The sequence below is a fragment of the Mustela nivalis genome (genome assembly GCF_964662115.1).
Source record: "Mustela nivalis genome assembly, chromosome: 8".
In the NCBI taxonomy this organism is placed as follows: Eukaryota; Metazoa; Chordata; class Mammalia; order Carnivora; family Mustelidae; genus Mustela; species Mustela nivalis.
Genome location: NC_139027.1, coordinates 120,604,089 through 120,624,763, shown reverse-complemented (window position 1 = coordinate 120,624,763; position 20,675 = coordinate 120,604,089). Strand labels below are relative to the sequence as shown.

The following is a 20,675-nucleotide window of genomic DNA, read 5'->3' as shown; positions in this document are numbered from 1 at the left end:
GCCAATACAGAAGAATGAAACTGGACCATTTCCTTACACCACACACAAAAACAGACTCAAAATGGATGAAAGATCTCAATGCGATACAAAAAACCCATCGAAATCCTTGAGAAGAACATAGGCAGCAACCTCTTCAACTTCAGCCACAGCAACTTCTTCCTAGAAACAAAGGCAAGAGAAGTAAGGGCAAAAATGAACTATTGGGGACTTCATCAAGATCAAAAGTTTTTGCACAGCAAAGGAAACAGTCAACAAAACCAAAAGACAACTGACAGAATGGGAGAAGATATTCACAAATGACATACCAGATAAAGAGCTAGGATCTACAATCTATAAAGAACTTATCAAACTCAACACCCAAAGAGTAAATAATCCAATCAAGAAATGGGAAGAAGCATGATACGCTCTAGTTCCATCCACGTTGTCGCAAATGGCAAGATTTCATTTCTTTTGATGGCTGCATAGTACTCCATTGTGTATATATACCACATCTTCTTTATCCATTCATCTGTTGATGGACATCTAGGTTCTTTCCATAGTTTGGCTATTGTGGACATTGCTGGGGGTTAAGGGGGTGGGAGAAGAATAAATGAAACAAGATGGTACTGGGAGGGAGACAAACCATAAGTGACTCTTAATCTCTTAAAACAAACTGAGGGTTGCTGGGGGAAGGGGGGTTGGGAGAGGGGGGGTGGGATTATGGACATTGGGGAGGGTATGTGCTTTGGTGAGTGCTGTGAAGTGTGTAAACCTGGTGATTCACAGACCTGTACCTCTGGGGATAAAAATATATTATATGTTTATAAAAAATAAAAAAAATTAAAAATTAAAAAAAAAAAAGAAATGGGCAGAAGACATGAATATCTATTTCTACAAAGAAGACATCCAGATGGCCAACAGATACATGAAAAAGTACTCAACGTCACTCAGCATCGTGGAAATACAAATCAAAACCACAATGAGATACCAACTCACATGAGTCACAATGGCTAAAATTAACAAGTCACAAAATGACAGATGTTGGAGAGGATGCAGAAAAAAGGGAAACTCTCCTACTCTGTTTGTGGGAATGCAAGCTGGTACAGCCACTTTGGAAAATAGCAAGGAGGTTCCTCAAAAAGTTGAAAATAGAGCTACCCTATGACCTAGCAATTGCACTACTGAGTATATACCCCAAAGATACAAATGTAGTGATCCAAAGGGGCATGTGCACTCAAATGTTTATAGCAGCAATGTCCACAATAGCCAAACTATGGAAAGAACCTAGATGTCCATCAACAGATGAATGGATAAAGATGTGGTATATATATATATATACAATGGAATAAAAAAAAATCCCAGGAGGGCTTTGTTTTCTGGTGGAATTTGAAAAGTTATTCTAAACTTTATGTGGAAATGCAGAAGTTTAAGAATAGTCAATACAATTTTGGGGAACACCAGAAAAGAAGATATTTTATCATGTATAATAATTGTAACAGTATGGAATTGGCACAAAGACAAACTAACAGACTAGTAGAAAAGAACAGACATTCCAGAACCAGATTCACATATAAGCAAATGGTTAATTATAAAAGTGAGGAATTAACAGTCTTTTCAGTACATGATGCTGGGTCAATTGGATATCTATAAAGAAAAAAAGAAAGAGGGGCGCCTGGGTGGATCAGTGGGTTAAAGCCCCTGCCTTCGGCTCAGGTCATGGTCCCAGAGTCCTGGGATCGAGCCCCGCATCGGGCTCTCTGCTCAGCAGAGAGCTTCCTGCTTCCTCCTCTCTTTCTGCCTGCTTCTCTGCCTACTTGTGATCTCCATCTGTCAAATAAATAAATAAAATCTTTAAAAAAAAAGAAGAAGAAGAAGAAAAAAGGAAAAGGAAATTTCACATTGTGCCATACCTCAAAATCAATTCTAGGTGAATAGCACTGTCAGATTATTTTGCCACTAGCCATGATTAATTAATTGTGGTTCATAAACAATGAATCTTGGAACATGAAAAAAAAATTAAGATGTTAGAAAAAATAAAATAAAGTGAGTAAAATTTAAAATTTAGTGTATCAGACATACTAGCCACATTTCAAGTGCCCAAGAGCCCCATGTGGCTAGTAGCTAGCCATGAAACATACTGGACAGCATAGCTACAGAACAGTTCCATCATTGCAGAATATTCTACTGGACAGCACTGTTCTAGAAGAAGTCATAAGAGAATATCTTCATGAACTTAGGTAAGCAAAAATGTCTTAAATAGTTTTTAAAAAGATCTTAACTATAAAAGAAAAGCTGGAGTAATTGGACCTCATTAAAATCAGAAACTCCTTTTCAAAATATAACACTATAAAGAGTGAAAATACAAGCCACAAAATGGGATAAGAGTCAGGATGACGGTGAGTACAAGTGAAGTGTATATCAAGGTGGCTTGGATATAAATTTTTATGGCAGTGCCCAAAACTCAGTAATCAAGACAAGCGAGATATTAATGCAATATGTTAAAAAATCGTAGTTAATGCAAAAAATTCCCATGATGAACAAAATATCAAAATTTTAAATAAAGTATCAGTATTTCTGATGTTTTCCTTTACCTCAAGCTCCAGTATGACTTGATAGCATTATGGGAAATGATATTTGCAACATGTACACAAGAAGTATCTATAATATTTAAAGAACTCTTATAGATCAATAAAAGTGTCAGATAATCCCACAGAAGAAACAGGCTCAAGAATTAATGATATTTCATGAGACAAGATATCCAAGTGGCCAATAAATATATTAAAAAATGTTCAACTTTGTTAGTCATCAAGAAAATTTAAATTAAAAACAATAGCATTACACAATATACCCACCAAAATGGCTAAATGTAAAAGACAGACAATACCAAATGTTGATATGGATGTAGAAAAAACAGAAGTCTCAGACATGACTGGTGTGAGTGTAAAATGATTTTGGACTTTTGAAAATGACTTTGGAAGACTAGCAGTGGCTATTAAGGCAGAACTTACATATGTTCTGTGACTCAGCAATTTTACTTTTAGATAACTCAATAGGAATGTACTCATACATTCATCAAAAAATTGCTCAAGAATGTTCCTAGTAGCAGAGTGCCTAGGTGGCTCAGTGGGTTAAAGCCTCTGCCTTTAGCTCAGGTCATAATCCCAGGGTCCTGGGATGGGCCCCACATTGGGCTCTCTGGAGACCGCTTCCCTCTCTCTGCCTGTCTCTCTGCCTACCTGTGATCTCTGTCTGTCAAATAAATAAAATCTTTAGAAAAAAAAGAATGTTCCTAGTAGCACTGTTTGTAACAGTTTTCAATTGGAAATCTAACCATCCACCAATAAGGAATGAATAAACACACTATGGCATATTAGTTCACGAAATACTATACAACACTGAGAATAAACAAAATATGACTATGTAAAGTAACAAATTTTACAAACCAATATTAAACAATAGAAGTCATAACATTTAAAAAGTACATAAACAAGCAAAACTTAAATATGGTGTTAGAAGTCAGTCAGTGGTTAAGGGGGCTTTGGGTGCTGATAATGTCCTATTTCTGTTTGTTTGTTTGTTTGTGTTAAGATTCATCCATCTATCTTAGAGAAAGTGAGAGGGAGTGTGTACATGCGTGTGTGCTGGGGGAGGGGCAGAAGGAGAGAAGCAGATGCCCTGCTGAGCAAGGGACACCAAGCCAAACACGGGAGCTCAGTCTCACCACCCTGAGATCACAACCTGAGCAAAATCAAGAGTCGGATGCCCAACCCACGGAGATACCCAAGTGCCCCTTGTCCTATTTCTATATTTAGGTTCTGGTTTCCTGGGTATGTTCACATGGTAGAGACTTCTTTGTTCAATAAAAACAAAAAAATCTTCAATGAAAGCTTTACTTAAAAGAAAAGTATTTCCGGACCATTCAGGAACCCAGGGAAGAGGAAGATGAAGATTTTAAAAAATTAAGCAATGACATGTGGTAGCCATTAGCTACCACAATGTACTTTCTCTGCCTAACCCAGCTCTCTCTACCCCAGCGAAGGCAGTTACTTTTGGTTGTCATCTTACCCCCAAGCATCCTTGTAAGTAGGGGAAGCTAGTCTTCATTTTCCCATTGGATGCACAGGATGGTAGCCTTGAGCAAGTCAATGACTAGATTAAAGCCTCCCAGTTAGATAGGCACAGATGCAGTACCAAAAACTGGCCCCCTAATTTCACCTCCTGGGCTTTGTGAGCTGCTACTCCTGTGAGCCAGGTCACCTGACCACTCTGAGGCTAGGCTCTAAGTTAGGAAAGCCTTCATTAGGGTTCAGTGAGTTTTTCTCTGTCCAGTCAGTTATTGCTGTGTACACTTCCCTGGAAGCAAATGGTCAGGTGGTGCGGCTATAGAACATAAGGAGACAATTTTAAATAACCACTTTTCTCCCTTCTAAAAGCCCAATTACTGACTATGGAATGAGGCCTGGTGGCACTTAAAAGCAGAATAAATCAAAGGAAGAGTAAAACACATAACACGTGGGATCCCGTCTGTAAGGACTGTTTCTAAACAGAATAGAGTCATACTTTTCATCCTTTCATCTTTAAACAAGATTCAAATTGTGATTCAGAATGAATTTTTGTTTTTTAAAATTTTTTATTTTTTATTAACATATAATGTATTATTAGCCCCAGGGGTACAGGTCTGTGAATCACCAGGTTTTTGCACTTCATAGCACTCACCATAGCACATACCCTCCCCAATGTCCATAATCCAACCACCCTCTCCCTACCCACCACCCACCCCCAGCAACCCTCAGTTTGTTTTGTTAGATTAAGAGTCTCTCATGGTTTGTCTCCCTCCCGATCCCATCTTGTTTCATTTTTTCCCTCCCTACCCCCCAAACCCCCCATGTTGCCTCTCAAATTCTTCATATCAGGGAGAACATATGATAATTGTCTTTCTCTGATTGACTTATTTCACTCAACAGATGAATGGATATAGAATGTTTTGAACTTAGTACTTTTACTTCAAGCTGATTCAAAGAGACTTGAATATATATATATATAAAAAGACTCTGTAAGCAAGGGTTTGGGGAACAGATGGAGACAGAACTGATGGCTATCTAGGAGGCAATTTATGGCTGAATCCTGCCTTGTGGGACCATTAGCGGGGCTTATGGAACTCTCTGCCCTCTGCCATGCCCCCATTTTTCTTCTTTTTCCTCAGAATAGCTGCTTTATGAACAACACACAGATCTTTAAGGGATGGAGCAACCACTTTGGCCCCCAAACTCAGCTACACAGGTATTTCAGTTGGATACCTCTAACTTTACAGTTCCTTCCGATGTCATCCCCCAAATCGGAATAAATCTTCCCTACACAAGTGAAGACAGTTTTGTCTCAAATAATAATCTATTTCTTTGTGTGTATTTTCCTCTCTGAATTTTTTTTTTTTTTTAAATTTCAATCAAAGATGATAGCCTGGGCGCTTCCACTCAACCCCTCTCTGATCTTTTTGGTTCTTATTTTGTATTTCTCTTTTATAAGAACTCTTCTCTCTTTTGGACCAGCATCATGGCTCTGGATCTTTATCTCTTTTGCCCAACTCTGAACACTTGGCTTCTTTCCTTCCTGGTGCCGGGCTGTAACAGCTTACTGTTACAGAGAATGCTTACTCATACTTACTTACTTATTGGAATAAATAAACATTCATAGCAAAACTAAGAGATGGCAAGTTTTATGTTATTTTAACTTTTGAGATTCCTCCAGTTGGTCTTAAAGAACCAGAAGGAGTCCTTTTCCAGAAAGACTGCATTCTAACCCAAGGCCACTTCCACAAAATGAGGGTTATGCACTCGATAGTAAAACACCCAATTAAAAGTAATTGTCTAATTCTGAGTTATACATTTCTTTATATTGTTGCATTTTCAGAGCTCCAAAACAACAGAATCCTGTATGTGGTTTCCTAGACCACAGATCTGCCTTTCCAAGCCTAACCTGACAGATACTGAAACCAAATACTTCAACCAACAATTTACTTCTTTTGAGGTAAGGGTTGATCTCTTTTTCCCATCTGCCTGACAGGATGTTTGAGTGATCAAATCAAAAGGCTATAGTGTCCCCCCCCCCCAACCATTCCCGGTAATTACCTTTGCCTTCCTGATGAGGATTGTGCCCAGAGTGAAGCCATCGATCAGTGTTAGTGTCCCGATCCTTAATGAGATCCCTGTGGCTTAAGCAGAAGAGACGCAGATACGCTCCTTACCTTCAATGTGAATCAGTCTTTTCCCTTATTTTCAGAGCAGTCTGGCCAAAGGAACTATTTCATTCTCCGGGTTCGGCTTGATTGGGAGATTTTTAACTTCCCAGTGGTTGTTCCAGGGTCTGGTTCCATTACTCCCTGGATTCATATTATCTGTGTTTTCCACTCATTGCAACATGGCTGCTCCCTCCATGAGGGTTCTTCTTTCCTACATGTATCTCAATAGAGCTCCCAGTTCTGACACAGTGAAGGGTAGAGACCTGAAGCCTTCTCTTCTCTGATGCAATCTCACCTACCTGTCTACAAGGTGTGATGGTGGCCAGTTGCTTTTACAGTAATTAGGTGCTTAGCTATTTAGAAAAATTCTGCACACAAATAAGAAACTGTGATTCCAAAACTCCAATTAGTGAAATGTGCCAGGCAAAATTCATATAGGCACCAAGGGCTTGGGAAAATTTTTACTATAGAAGAAACAAACAAACAAAAAATAGAAGAAGATGAAAAGGAAGGAAAGAGAAAGAGGAAGGAGGAGGAGGAGAAGAAATTGAGTCTACAGATATCCCAAGCATAGATAGTGTACTATATCAAAACACCCGCTGAGAAAGAGAAAGAAATTTCTTCCCACACCGGGGCTCACCTCTCACTATACAGGGCCCTGTCCCAGGAGTCGTCAGTAGCAGCTCTCTGTGGTCAATAACAGATAATTCCAGGTCAAAAAGAAGGGTTCTGAAATCAAGATGTTTTTAGATCAATGATTCTCCAAGTGAATCCAGGGATCTCTGGTGGGTCTGCAAAGATTCTTCCAATTGTTTTGTGGGCTGGGTCAAAACGCAAGGCGTAGAAGTGTGTGGGGTGGTTTTTTTGTTTTGTTTTGTTTTCCTTTGAAACATATTTTCCACTGAGGATTTCAATCAAAACTTAAAAGCACCAAAACAAGCATGTCTAAAGAGAGCTACAAATAATTGACAGGAATTCAGCAAAAAATCTCAAAAATGTTTTCTTTTGTTTGCTGGCTTATTTATTTAATCTACTAAACAGGTAAGACTCTTTTGTCCTGCTCAAATAAGTAGTCTGAGGACTATATATCTTAAGACTCACCAGTCCAGATGAAAAAAACCTTGCAAAGCACACCTTTCTGAGGGGAGGGAAGTCAGGTCCTTTCTTCCCTGTTTCCCATTTTCCAGTGTCATTTACTTCCTGGTCCTCTCCAAGCTCTGCTTTTTAGTTCAATGCCCACTTCCCTGAAGTTGGAAGCAGCCGCTGCCAGAAAGAACCCTTTTCTGCTTCTTTCACAGCTGTCTTTACTCAGGCTTCCCTTTCAGGGAGCAGGAGCTCAGGTGTGGCGTAAAAGGGACGTCAGCTGAGGCTGTAGCTTAGGAAGATCTGCTCCACACCAAAAGTTAACCCCAGTAGAGCCTGAATTGCTGGAGAGGACTTTTTGAGTTACCTGCCGGCTCAGTTATTAGCCATAAAGCATGACAAAGCTACCAGGCCATGAGATAAAATTTAGTATTTATGGCTAGGTCTGCCTTTCCCTCTCCAACGGAGCAACGTGCACGTTCAGCTATTTGTTGGACCAATTTGCACAACCGTATCTCTTAGAAGGATTTCAAAAGAGGTTGTCTACCCTATAGGTAAATGGTGTGGAAGCTGTAAATTGGAATGGACTTGGACACTGCTAATTGGATTTTGCTGAAGTATTTGCAATATTATTCACCTGTTTAATTCCTTCATGTGTACAAAGTGCTGATAATTCAGATGCCACTCTGAACTACCTAGATTCTGTCGGCCCTCTTAATCCTTTAGTGCAGACCCACCCATGAATAAAGGAAACAATGTTCTTCCCACCTTGCTTGATAAGGTGAAAACAACGTGTTCACTCTTTCAGTGTGATTGGACGGAGTGGGGGGGGGGAGAAAAAGAAAAAAACCAATCCCAACATCTGGATGGAATTTATTACACACCTTTCTGGGTCCCGCCCCCACCCCCATCCCCCAGACCCTTGGATGTTTCCGCTAATAATTCTCTCTTCCAAAGTCTGCAGAGGCTCAATGATTCAGCGGGCCAGGGAATGATTCTGTGCTGCCAGTTACTATAGGTTGGTTTAAATAGGTTGTCAAGATGCTGTAGCTGTGACCAAATCCCTGGCAGGGGGAGGTGGGGCAGCACATGCCATGCGAGCATGCATATATTAATGTGTGGATACCCAATGGGAGAACTATTTGCCCTTCTGGAGAAACTGGAGGATCTGTATTATATTGTATGGTGCCCCAGCCCTAGAATATGACACATGTGGGTAAAGGCCACAAATATATTTATGTCTTAGGGAGAAGATCTCTGTTTGATGCCAGACATGGCTAATGTTTCTAGGGTATAGCAGAAAGAGGACTAAAATATTAGAAGATCCTGGTTTCAGTTCTGCCACTTATAAGCCTTGGGATATTAAGCTAATTTATCTGCTTTCTCTGAGCTTCAGCTTCTTTATCAGTAATGTGGGTAAATATTCTCCTCAGTGGAGATACTGGGGAATGAATTGAGATAATGGTTTGTAATTTGATGGTGGGGTTCCATGCACATGAACAGCATATGAACCTGGGGGAGCACATTATGGCAAAAGAGAACTCTTCCTTGAAAAAAAAAAAAAAAAAGGAAGACCCCACAATTATAATGGGAACCAGGGAAGGAGTCCAATGACTGCCAAATACTCCTGTCTTAATGCAACTTTTTGGAGGATATTTGCTCTTAAAGCAGAATGGAGAAGGCACTGAACAGGAAGTTAGGAAATGGGTATTGTAGTCCTGATTCTGGTAACAGACCTAGATAAAATTGGGCAAGTCGTTTAATCTCTATGTCTGTTTCCTCACCCATATAAATGTGATATTCATAATTTCATTTTCCAAAGCATAGTATAATTGTGAAATTTAAATAAGATGAGGTCTATATAAGAAAGTATACAACATATAAAAATAAAATTATAACTTATATGAGTCAAAAACTTCAAAAGAATCCTGCCAACCCAGCAGTGTCTAATGTGCTCTGGCAAGCTTGTCTGAAACTTAGTTTAATCCTGTTTTTGTGGTTGAACAGAATATAACTGGCAATGCTTTCACCAAACGCCCCCAAATAGCCAGTCCCTTCTGTTCTGTGTCTAGTTCTTCAAGGGCAATGAGAAATAACACTAGAAAATGAACAAAGGCTTGCCTCCAGCTAGTCTAAGTCCCCTGTGAGTACATGTTTCAATTTTTTTTTTAAGATTTTATTTATTTATTTGACAGACAGAGATCACAAATAGGCAGAGAAGCAGGTGGGGGGTGGGGGAAGCAGGCTCCCTGCTAAGCAGAGAGCCTGATGTGGGGCTCTATCCGAGGACCCTGGGATTATGACCAGAGCTGAAGGCAGAGGCTTTAACCCATTGAGCCACCCAGGCACCCAGCATGTTTCAAGTTTTTAAGCCATGTCTTTGATGGCTAGTATTGAGGAGCATGTTTGGAACCCAGTGGTTTCAGGAGCTTGTTCTATGTTCTGACCTTAAAATATAGTAGAGCAAGCCAGGAGATCTGGCAGGCAGGGAAGGGGTCAACCTTGCAACTCTAAGAAGCTTAAGACAAAGTCCTACCCTCAAATCACTCATCACGCAGAATCTTGTAAACACTGACTTCCAACAGCAACCCAGAAGGAGAACAGACCTGTTTATCAGATTTTTTGTTCCCCTAACAATTGAAGATAATAGTTATAGAAGAAAGTTAGGAAAACCAATGTTTGTCCTATTTTTTGCTTCTGCTTTTTCTTCTATGACCCAGCATACTGCGGATCTGCTCTGGGTGAAGAGATTATGGGAGAGGCTTATGGAGCAGCCTATCAATTCTAAGGTATTGAGGGTTTATCCTTCTCTTATATCAAAGGGCTGCCTGGAAGGTTCTTCCCACTTATGGTTCAGCCTGGGCCCTAAAACAAAGGCATCTACCCCAAACTCTTCTGCATGTACATGAGGACATGTGAACATAGATCTTTGCCCACAAATGCTGCTTAGAGCCACTGAAGCCATGGGTTAGACGGGGAGCAGGGAGGTAGTGAGTGGACAATGAGAATTAGGATTAAATCTTTCCTCAGATGCCCTGGTCTTGGTCTGCAAAGGAAAAGACGATGCTAGCTACCCCAGCTCCAAGCATGCAGCATCTCCTCCCCAGGTTTCCATGAATAATCCCTGCTCACATATCAGTAAGGACAGGAACCCACTGGAACTGACACAAACCCTCACATTTAAAGTCCCAAGCAGATCCAAATCCAGACTTGCCAGAGTGGGTTCATATAATCTATCCTTGTATAAGGAGTTACTCGCATGAATTTCTTTCTTTTTTTTTTTTTTTTAAGATTTATTTATTTGACAGAGAGAGAGCACAAGCAGGGGGAGAGGCAGTCAGAGGGAGAGGGAGAAGCGGGCCCCGGGCAGAGCAGGGAACCCAACACGGGGCTTGATCCTAGAACCCCTAGAGCCTGAGCCCAAGGGTGCCCCTGAATTTCTTTATAATACTTGTGCATTTTCCTTCAGGAGCAGCTTGGAAAAATCTAAGACCCCCCTCTTAAAGAACCTGAATCTAGTTGGATACATGGTAAGCAAGCCGATAAAGGGCTGCTTCTTAAATATTTTTAAGATGTGGGATATGTCCGTTCATTAGAGACAAGAGCAAAGAGGGACAGTTTCCATCTGGGGGGCATTTGTCAGGAGATGTGACTAGCGAGTAGTAGTCCCATTCTTCTAGCCTTTCTTGTTTGAGCTTCCACCTGTCTGGGCTTGAGGAGAGTCCAAGTGGGCCAGAAGTCCAAGGAGAGGCGGCCCCTTGGCAGGAGGGCTATACTTTTGAGTACAGACTGTCAGGATTAGGGTAGGTGCTTCCCCCTTACCCAAAAATCTTGTCCCCTGGCTGGCCCTCCTTCCTCTAGTTTTTTGGGCCCTGTGATCTTTGCAAAGCAAACCATATGGTTTTGATTCTGGCTTCTAACTAAGAGCATTTCATGTCGCTGGTGGCAAGAAGCCCTCTGGTCTCTTTTAGCAGCTACTCTGCATCTAAGAGAGGATGCCAGCTCTTTGGGACGCTCTCATAAAAGCCCAGTGGAGGGTAACATACAGTGTGGAGGAGGGGTACCCAGAATGGCTGTAGGGGTGGGGAGATATTCCTGGGATTCAAAGACATAGACTCTAAGCGTAGGCACCTGTGGGTGTGTGTCCAGAGAACTGCCCCCCACCATCCACTGCAAATTTCCATCTGAGTCTTCTGCTGAGACGACCCTCCCAAGAGACAGGAGAGCAGGACCTAGTCCTTCTGAAAGAGATAGGGAAGGGAAGTATTATCTGACATAGGGACCACACAGATTTTCTAATCCCACAAATTGGCGCTTCAGTCACCGAAACAGCTGCAGTCAGATTAACTTCAGATGAGTTTCAATGGGGTTCAGCGGAAGAAAACTCTGTGATTTGAGTGGTAAGGAAGGTGAAGGTTAGGGGAAGTTAATCACTTCTCAGAAGGGATAAAAGACACTCTTATGTGAAAGGGATGATGGTCACAAGCTAAGAAAAACCCAAAAGTAACATTTTGCTTATTTATATAATGCTTTCATTTGGTCTTGTTTTTGGACCCACGCATTTGCTGACATTTCCGCTTGGAATGCTTTTTAAAGTGGTTCCCCATATAGATATCCCCCCTCTCTCCTCTTTTTTTTTTTTTTTGATTTAGCAAAAACTTCAAGCATCTCCTACATTTTGTTAGTTATCTCTTTCTTGTCCTCCAAATTTCAATGTCTCCTCCTCAGAGCGGGCTTACCCGACTAACCTCTCTCAGGTGATCCCTTCTTATTCCCTATCATATCATTTATTTCCTTCCCAGAACTCCTCATTATTTGATATTATAGGCATTCCCCCATTTTATTTTGCTTCACCTTATTTTTCAGATATTGCATTTTTTACAAGAAGATTTGTGGCGACCCTGCATTGAGCAAGTCTATTGGTGCCATTTTTCCAAAAGCATTTGCTCACTTTGTGATACTGTGTCACATTTTGGTAATTCCCACTATATTCCAAGATTTTTCATTATTATTATATTTGTCATGGTGATCTGTGTTCAGTGATCTTTGCCGTTATAATTGTTTGGAGGTGCCACCAACGGTGCTCATGTAAGATGGCAAACTTAATTGCTAAATGTATGTGTGGTGACTTTTCTGCCAATACATTGTTCCCTCATCTCTTTCCCTCTCCTTCGGCCTCCCTGTTCTCTGAGACACAACAATATGGAAATTAGGCCAATTAATAACCCTACAGTGGCCCTAAGTGCTCAAGTGAAAGGAAGAATTGCATGTGTCTCACTTTAAATCAAAAGCTAGAGATGATTTAGCTTAGTGAGGAAAGCATGTCAAAAGCTGAGAGGGGCCAAAAGCTAGGCCTCTTGCATCAAACAGTTAGCCAAGTCGTGAGTGCAAAGGAAAAGTTCTTGAAGGAAATTAAAAGTGTTATTTCAGTGAACACACAAATGATAAGAAAGCAAAGCAACCTTACTGTTGATAGGGAGACTGTCTTAGAAGTCTGTATAGAAGATCAAACCAGCTACAACAGTCGCTTAGGCCAAACCCTAATCCACAGCAAGGCTCTAACTGTCTTCAATTCTGTGAAGGCTGAGAGAGGTGAGGAAGCTGCAGAAGAAAAGTTCAAAGTGAGTAGTGGTTTGTTCTAAAGGTTTAAGAAGAACAGGTGTCTTCATAACATAACTGCAAGGTGAAGCAGTGAGTGATGATATAGAAGCTGCAGGAAGTTTTTTTTGTTTTGTTTTGTTTTGTTTTTACTTTTTAAAAAGATTTTTATTTATTTAACACAGAGAGAGAGAGAGAGAGAGAGAGAGATCACAAGTAGGCGGAGAGGCAGGCAGAGAGAGAGGGGGAAGCAGGCTGCCTGCTGAGCAGCGAGCCCAATGCGGGGCTCGATCCCAGGACCATCAAACCATGACCTGAGCTGAAGGCAGAGGCTTAACTCTCTGAGCCATCCAGATGCCCCAAGCTGCAGGAAGTTATCCAGAAAATCTGGCTAAGATAATTCATGCAGGTGGCTACAGTATACAACAGATTTTAGATGAAATAGCCTTATTCTGGAAGAAGATGCCATCTCGGACTTTCATAGCTACAGAGGAAAAGTTTAATGCCTGGCTTCAAAGCTTCAAAGGGCAGGCTGACTTTTGTGCTAGGGGCCAGTGCGGCTGGTGGCTTTAAGTTGAAGTCAGTGCGCTCAATGACCATTCTAAAAATCCTGGGGCCCTTAAGAAGTATGCTCAATTTATTCTGCCTATGCTCTATAAATTTACCAACAAACCTGGATGACAGCACATCTGTTTACAAGATTCACTGAATATGAAAAGCCTGCTGTTGAGATCTAGGACTCCGAAAAAAGCTTCCTTTCAAAATATTATTGTTTATTGACAATGCACCTGATCACCTAGGAGCTCTGAAAGAGATATACAAGATTCATGTTGTCTTCATGCCTGCTAACACCGCATCCTTCTGCACAGAAGCCCATGGATCTAGAAGTAATTTTGACTTTCAAGTCTTATTATTTAAAAAATACATTTCACAAGATTGTAACTGCTATAGATAGTGATTCATCTGTTCTTACATATCTGGGCAAATTAATAACCTTCTGGAAAGGATTAACCATTTTAGATGCCATTAAGAACATTGGGTGAATGGGCTCCTGGGTGGCTCAGTGGGTTAAGCCTCTGCCTTCGGCTCAGGTCATAATCTCAGGATCCTGGGATCGAGCTCCCTCTCTCTCTGCCTGCCTCTCTGCCTACTTGTGATCTCTCTCTGTCAAATAAATTAATAAAAATATTTTTTTTTAAAAAAAGAACATTTGTGATTTATGGGAAGGGGTCACAATATCAACATTAGCAGACTTCAGTGAAAGAAGCAACTGCAGATGTGATGGAAATAACAAGAGAGCAAGAAGTGGAGCTGAATGGAGGACACAGGGAGATGGAGAGGAGAAGGGAGTTGAAGGAAATTGGAAGGGGAGATGAACCATGAGAGACTATGGACTCTGAAAAATAATCTGAGGGTTTTGAAGGGGCGGGGGTGGGAGGTTGGGAGAGTCAGGTGGTGGAGCACCACCAGTGCATGGAGCACTGGGTGTGGTGCATAAACAATGAATTCTGTTCCGCTGAAAAGAAATTAATTAAAAAAGAAGAAGAAGAAGCAGAGCTGAAGGTGAGACTAGATTGCTGCAATCCTGTGATAAAACTTCCATGGATGAGGAGTTGCTTCTTACAGATGAGTAAAGAAAGAGGTTACTTGAGATGGAAACTACTCTTGGTGAAGACTGTTGAAATGACAACAAAGAACTCGGAATATCACATAAACCTACTTGATAAAGCAGTGGCAGGATTTGAGAGGACTGAAAGAAGTTCTCTTGTGAGTAAAATGCTATCAAATGGGATTGCATGCTACAGAGAAATTGCTTGTGAAAGAAAGAGTCAATTTTTGTGGCACATTTCTTTGTGGTCTTATTTTAAGAAACTGCTACATTCACCCCAACCTTCAGCAACCACCATCCTGATCAGTTAGCAGCCATCAACATTAAGTCAAGACCGCTCCACCAGCAAAAAGATCATGACTAACCAAAAGTGCCGATGATGGTTAGCATTCTTTTAGCAATCAAATGGCTTTTATTTTATTTTTTTAAAGATTTTATTTATTTATTTGACAGAGAGAGAGAGAGAGAGAGAACAAGAGAGCACAGCAGGGGGAGCGTCAGGCAGAGGAAGAGGAAGAAGCAGGCTCCCCGTTTAGCAGGGAGCCAGATGTGGGACTCCATCCCAGGACCTTGGGATTTTGACCTGAGCTGAAGGCAGACGCTTAACCGACTAAGCCACCCAGGCTCCCCGACAAAATGTCTTTTAAATAATGCAAGTACGTGTTTTTTTAAGACGTAATGCACACTGAATAGCCTGCAGTATAGTTATGTTACACTGTGGTTGAAACCAAAAAATTCATTTGGCTTGCTCTGAGATACTCATGGTATCTGGATGAGTGGTAGACTGGAACCGAAACTTCAATATCCCCACAATATACCTGTATCTCGTTTGTTTACTTGTTCTGTTGTGAGTTATATAACCATAATGTAAGCTCCATGAAAACATCCTATCTATCTTGTTCACTGCTGCATCTTCAGTGCCTTAGAATAGTGCCTGCAGGGCATCAGATGTTCAATCAGTATGAACCGAACAATGGAATGAATGAGTGGAGTGTTGGGATTGGGAGAACTAGCCGAGGAAAGCTAAGTAAAACTGGAGTGGTATGTATATGGCTAGAAAAAAAGAGAAATCTGGAGAGGAAATCGGGGCCAGTAATCAATCTTCTGAGAAGGGGAAATAGAAAGTGAAAACAAAAGAACAACCACATTTTTTTTCTTTGTGAAAGAATGAATCATTCTTACCTTTCTCTACACTCCCCATCCCAAAAGACTGACCAGGGTCATTTGTTCTGGAGATCAGGACTTCTCTCACCCAGAAGACAAATGAACCAATTTGAGAGGCTTTTGTTTTTGAAATCAGCCCAGAGTCTCAGAGGTGACAAAGTTGTTTTGACTGAGAGAAGGAAGTGCTCTTTGGATTAGACGGGGACAGAGGAGAGAGAATCTCCCAAGCCTCGCTCTGGAGTGAATGGTGCTAAAGGGCATGGTAGTCTTCTTGGACAGCCAGGTCCTGCTTCACTCTCCCACAGACCCCTGGGATGGCAGAACCTTGAATGGGGAGGACTGTGTGCTCAGGGAGGTGAGCAAAGACACTGCTGTGTGGGAGCCTCAGCAGAAGTCTCCATGCCCCAACTAGGCTTAGAGAAAAGGTCCTAGAATAGATCATTTTCCTGGGCAAAGAGTTTCAAGGGTGGCCAGCACTGATCAGAGATTTTCCCCAAATACCTGTAAGCCCCTGAAAAAGGACCAAGGTTGGATTTTATACCCATTAGTGGATATTTAGTCTAGAAAACCAGAGGATATTTAATCTAGAAAACTAAAGAAATGTAATGTTTCCACAACCCATATGTCATGGAACAAAGCTTTACCTGTTAACGGTGTTTAACACCAATCTTCACCCCTTCCTTTAAAGTATTTAGGTTTCTTGGTTCAAAGAAACCACTAACTTGATTTGTGAACCTGCCTCTCAGGAGTTGGAAGCTGAAGTGTTCCAAAAGATGTGTGTATGGGTGTGCATGCTGCTCTATGAAACATGCCTATTCCTGTCCCGTTCCTCTCTTACCAATTCAAAGAGCCTGAGTCAAAGGTAGACTTGGATAAAGACATCCCCTGGAAGTGGAAGAAAATGTTGCTGGGCAGAGTGGCATGCAAGATTGGGATTGCTCAAGACTGGGGCTCCTCAGGATTCCCTGTGAAACCCATCTGCAGGTCTGCACTGCCCCCAGGTGGCCACACCAGAGCTCTGCCCGACCCCCTTGGTTTGGGGAGAAGACTATCTGAGATATGTGTGTCTCTTAGCTGGAGCTCTTTGGAGACCCAGTAGTGTGTAGACAAGGGGAGAAGCCAAGATCTGTAATCACCAAATTGGACACTGAAATGTCTAATAAATGTCTTTTTCCAATGTCACTGTATTATTTTGGCATAAATATATTCAGAAAAATCAATTCAGTTCACTAGCTAAAATGTTCAGGGATTTGGGGCAAGAGAACGTCAGGTAACTGAGGTTTAGCTAAAATAATTTTTCTGTTTTTATTATTAAAGACTTTTTTAAACCTATGAATACTCTTCTGACATTCAATCATTCAAACAATGATTAGTGACTTAGTTTATGCTATGCCCTATATTAGAAATGGAGGATATAAAGACATTGTCTCTGTCTGCAAAGAGCCCATGTTTCAGATAAAGAGTTATGTAAGTATAATGTAATTATATTTACTTATCATCAAGGACCACTCCTTAACTGCCATACATAAGGGACTGGTAACCTAAGTTTATATCCATTCAGATATATTTTCTTGATTTTGTTCAGGTAACATGAGTGATGTATAGACAAAATCTGTGTAACTATTATTTGTGAAGATTTTATTTATTATTTGACAGACAGAGATCACAAGTAGGCTGAGAGAGAGGTGGTGGAGTGGGGGTCAGCAGGCTCCCTGCCAAGCAGAGAGCCTGACACAGGGCTCAACCCCAGGACCCTGAGATCATGACCTGAGCCAAAGGCAGAGGCTTAACTCACTGAGCCACCCAGGTGTCCCATAACTATTATTTATAAAATAAAATATCTGAGTCTCTTAAAGTCAGTTTAAGAAATTCAAGGCTGGCCTTTGCCTTCGGCTCAGGTCATGGGCTCTCTGCTTAGCAGGGAGCCTGCTTCTCTCTCTCTCTGCCTACTTGTGATCTCTGTCTGTCAAATAAATAAATAAAATCTTAAAAAAAAAAAAAAGAAATTCAAGGTCATCCTAAGAGAAAATTGGAAACACCATCATTAGACACCCAGCCCTGAGGACGTCCACCTTAAAGTTATTAGGCCTGTAGACAGAGATGAAACTGACAAACCTTACTTACATTCTTCATCCTAGTCTGCAGTAGGGAATTTACTCTTCTTCTGAGAAGGGATTTTAGATGTCAAAGGAAAACAAAGATTGAAAACAAACTCCTCTCTGAAAGTGTATAAATCAGCTATGGAAAAAATTTCAGAAGTCTTCTGGCCAGTGAATCTTTCTGCCCAGCCTGGTATAATGCTGAGGCCGTGTGCCCAAGATTCTAACAAAAAAACAACTTCTGCGGTTAGAATTATTTATTAATGACTCCCCTTCTCATTGTGGATCATCCATGGCAACATCTAAGTAACCAATTGGTTCCTTTTTGTCCTCCTCATTCATTAATCAGTGCATTCCCAAAGGCTACACATTTTGATTTTCAAACCAAGTTAAACATAATGAGAAATCTCACTGCTGCCAATGCCACCCCAAATCTCAAAGTTAAATATAAGGTATTTGGGGGTTGTTTATTGTTTTTAGAGAATTCTTGCCAAGCTCCTTGCAGAAAAATAAATTGACCTCATTAATATATCATGTCATCACCATTGGCCCATTTTCTTTCCGATTTTGGTGATGAACTCCTTCTATCACCAGAACAGACTTTGTCAGATTTCTGAAGCAATTCTCCTTTGGACTTACCTGTGGAAATGGCCGAGTGGGAAGGGTCAGTGAACTCAGAGACCAAGCTTTAGTTCGGTGACTTTGGTAGCCCTGCTTTCCCACTCCTTTTTATGCAACCCTGAGCTGTAAATTACCTCAAGCTGTGGTGCCACCCCTCAGACCACTTAATCTGGCCTCCTAGATCTTCTGTGCTCTCAGGGCTCAGGGCCCTTTATATTCTCCTGCTCCCTGGCCTTCTCTGTCTCAAGGATCTCTACCTCCCAGGGAGTTAAAACTCAGCAAGAGTTTCCCTGGTGGGAGTTATTTTGCTTTAAGGCTACTTTTCTATCACATTTCTAATATGGAAGCAGCCATAAATTAAAATGCACAAAACTTAATTTTGACACAAAGGATTTGGTGCAATTGAATTTCAAGCATTGTCTGGGTCTCCCTGAAGTTGAGCCTGCTGTGTAGGGACTTCCTGTCCATAGCTTTGGAGCAGTTTGATAATTTGAAACATCACTTAGCTATGAGAGATCCCTGGTACAGCCAGAACCCAACAGATTCCTTTCTTTCATCTCTTTCTCTTCCTCTTCTCTTCCCTCCCTCCTTTCCTTCCTTTCTTTCCTTCTTTCTTGTAAGCTGTATGCCCAACGTAGGGCTTCAACCCACAACCCCAAGATCAAGAGTTGCATGCTCTACCAACTGAGCAGCCAGGTGCCCCCAACAGATTTCTTAATTAGGACTTCATCCAGTGCCATTCTCCAAGTTGAATCAATACCACTTGCTAGCTATGTGACCTTAACAAGTTATTTAACCTCTTTGGGCCTCAGCTTCCCCAGATGTAAAATAGGGACAATGATACTCCACAGTGTTAATGTGAACTTTAAATGAGATATAATATGTATAATACATAAATCCCAGTTCCTTTAACCTACCTTCTACATTTTAGAGAGAATCTATTCACCTGCCTACCTCTTGCTTCATAGGTGGTATAAGACTTGGGTTGAAATATTCCTTAAGGGCACTTCTAGGAAGGATATGGGGTGAATACCCTAGAAAATAACAAGGACTGGTCTCTCTCTTTCTCAGATTACAATGGTATGACCAAGAGATACTCTGTCCGAATTTAGCTCCACTTCTGAGAATGCTTGCAATGTTCATTTCTGGGACAAGCCTATTAGTAGGCAAGACCAGGATTCATTAACATATCCCAGCCCAGAATCTTGAAGACAGCAATGATTTTTATCTTACAGCATGGGGTGGAAGGTATAAGGTCATATATCTGGCAGATATATACGGCTCTTAAGGGCAAAAGTATTTGTCACAAGAACATGACGTTAATGTTCTAGATGTTAGATGTTCTAGATAATTATTTACATGACTCACAACAAGCAGGAATCCTCTTACTTATGTTTATTTCCTTTAAGTATCTACCATATTTCTTTGCACATTGAAGGCACTTGTTAAATTTCATGGGCTCAGTATCCTAGAACATGAAATTGAAGGGAAAAAATGTAACTTATAATTACTAGAGGGTAAGATCCAGACTGACTAAAAGAACCAGGAAGAAACCAAAGCTGGGCAGAATCTTTTCTTCTTTCTTACTTTCTTCCTTCCTTTCTTTCTTGTTTCTAATTTTTTTTTTAAAAAGATTTATTTATTTTAGAGAGTGAGAGAGTGTACATGTGAGTGGGGGGAGGAGCAGAGGGAGAGAGAAAGAAATCCTCAGACTCCCTGCTGAATACAGAACCCCATGGGGCTTGATCCCAGGTCCCTGAGATCATGACCTGAGCTGTAATCAAGAGCTAATGCTTAACTGACTGAGCCATCCAGGTGCTCCTGCCAGAAATCTTTTCTATGTATCAGACTTGGCTCACATAACTTTTATCTGAGGACCTTCACCATCTACTAGAAAGTTACTCTTACACTCAAGAAGACTATCTTAGGGGGCACCTGGGTGGCTCAGTGGGCTAAAGCCTCTGCCTTCGGCTCAGGTCATGATCCCAGGTCCTGGGATCGAGCCCCACATCAGGCTCTCTGCCCAGCCGGGAGCCTGCTTCCTCCTCTTTCTCTGCCTGCCTCTGGGCTTACTTGTATTCTCTGTCTGTCAAATAAATAAATAAATAATCTTAAAAAAAAAAAAAAGAAGAAGACTATCTTAGGATATGTTGTTAGCAGCATAACTGGCTAAAACAGTGGCTGAAATAGATAGTATTCTTCCTCAAGCCATGCTTAGTTACCAGCAAGTGATAAGTAAAACCTTTCCTCCTACTGTGGAATGGGTTAAGACAGAATGGCACCAGCC

The 20,675-nt window shown here is 41.1% G+C and overlaps 1 protein-coding gene across 7 annotated transcripts in view; it reads right to left on the bottom strand.

The window, feature by feature from the left end:
* The window catches only part of ASIP (agouti signaling protein), a 133,686-nt gene that overhangs the window by 60,768 nt on the left and 52,243 nt on the right, over positions 1 to 20,675 (bottom strand). The window contains exon 1 of one of the 7 annotated variants that reach the window (XM_082746076.1): positions 6,855 to 7,320. The exons of 2 other annotated variants lie outside the window; for them this stretch is intronic. The gene's annotated coding sequence lies outside the window, so the exon portion shown is untranslated. Of the gene's footprint in view, positions 1 to 6,220; positions 6,414 to 6,854; positions 7,321 to 20,675 lie in introns of those variants that run through there. 4 more of the 7 variants (XM_082746081.1, XM_082746083.1, XM_082746075.1 and 1 more) reach the window with 4 other exon arrangements.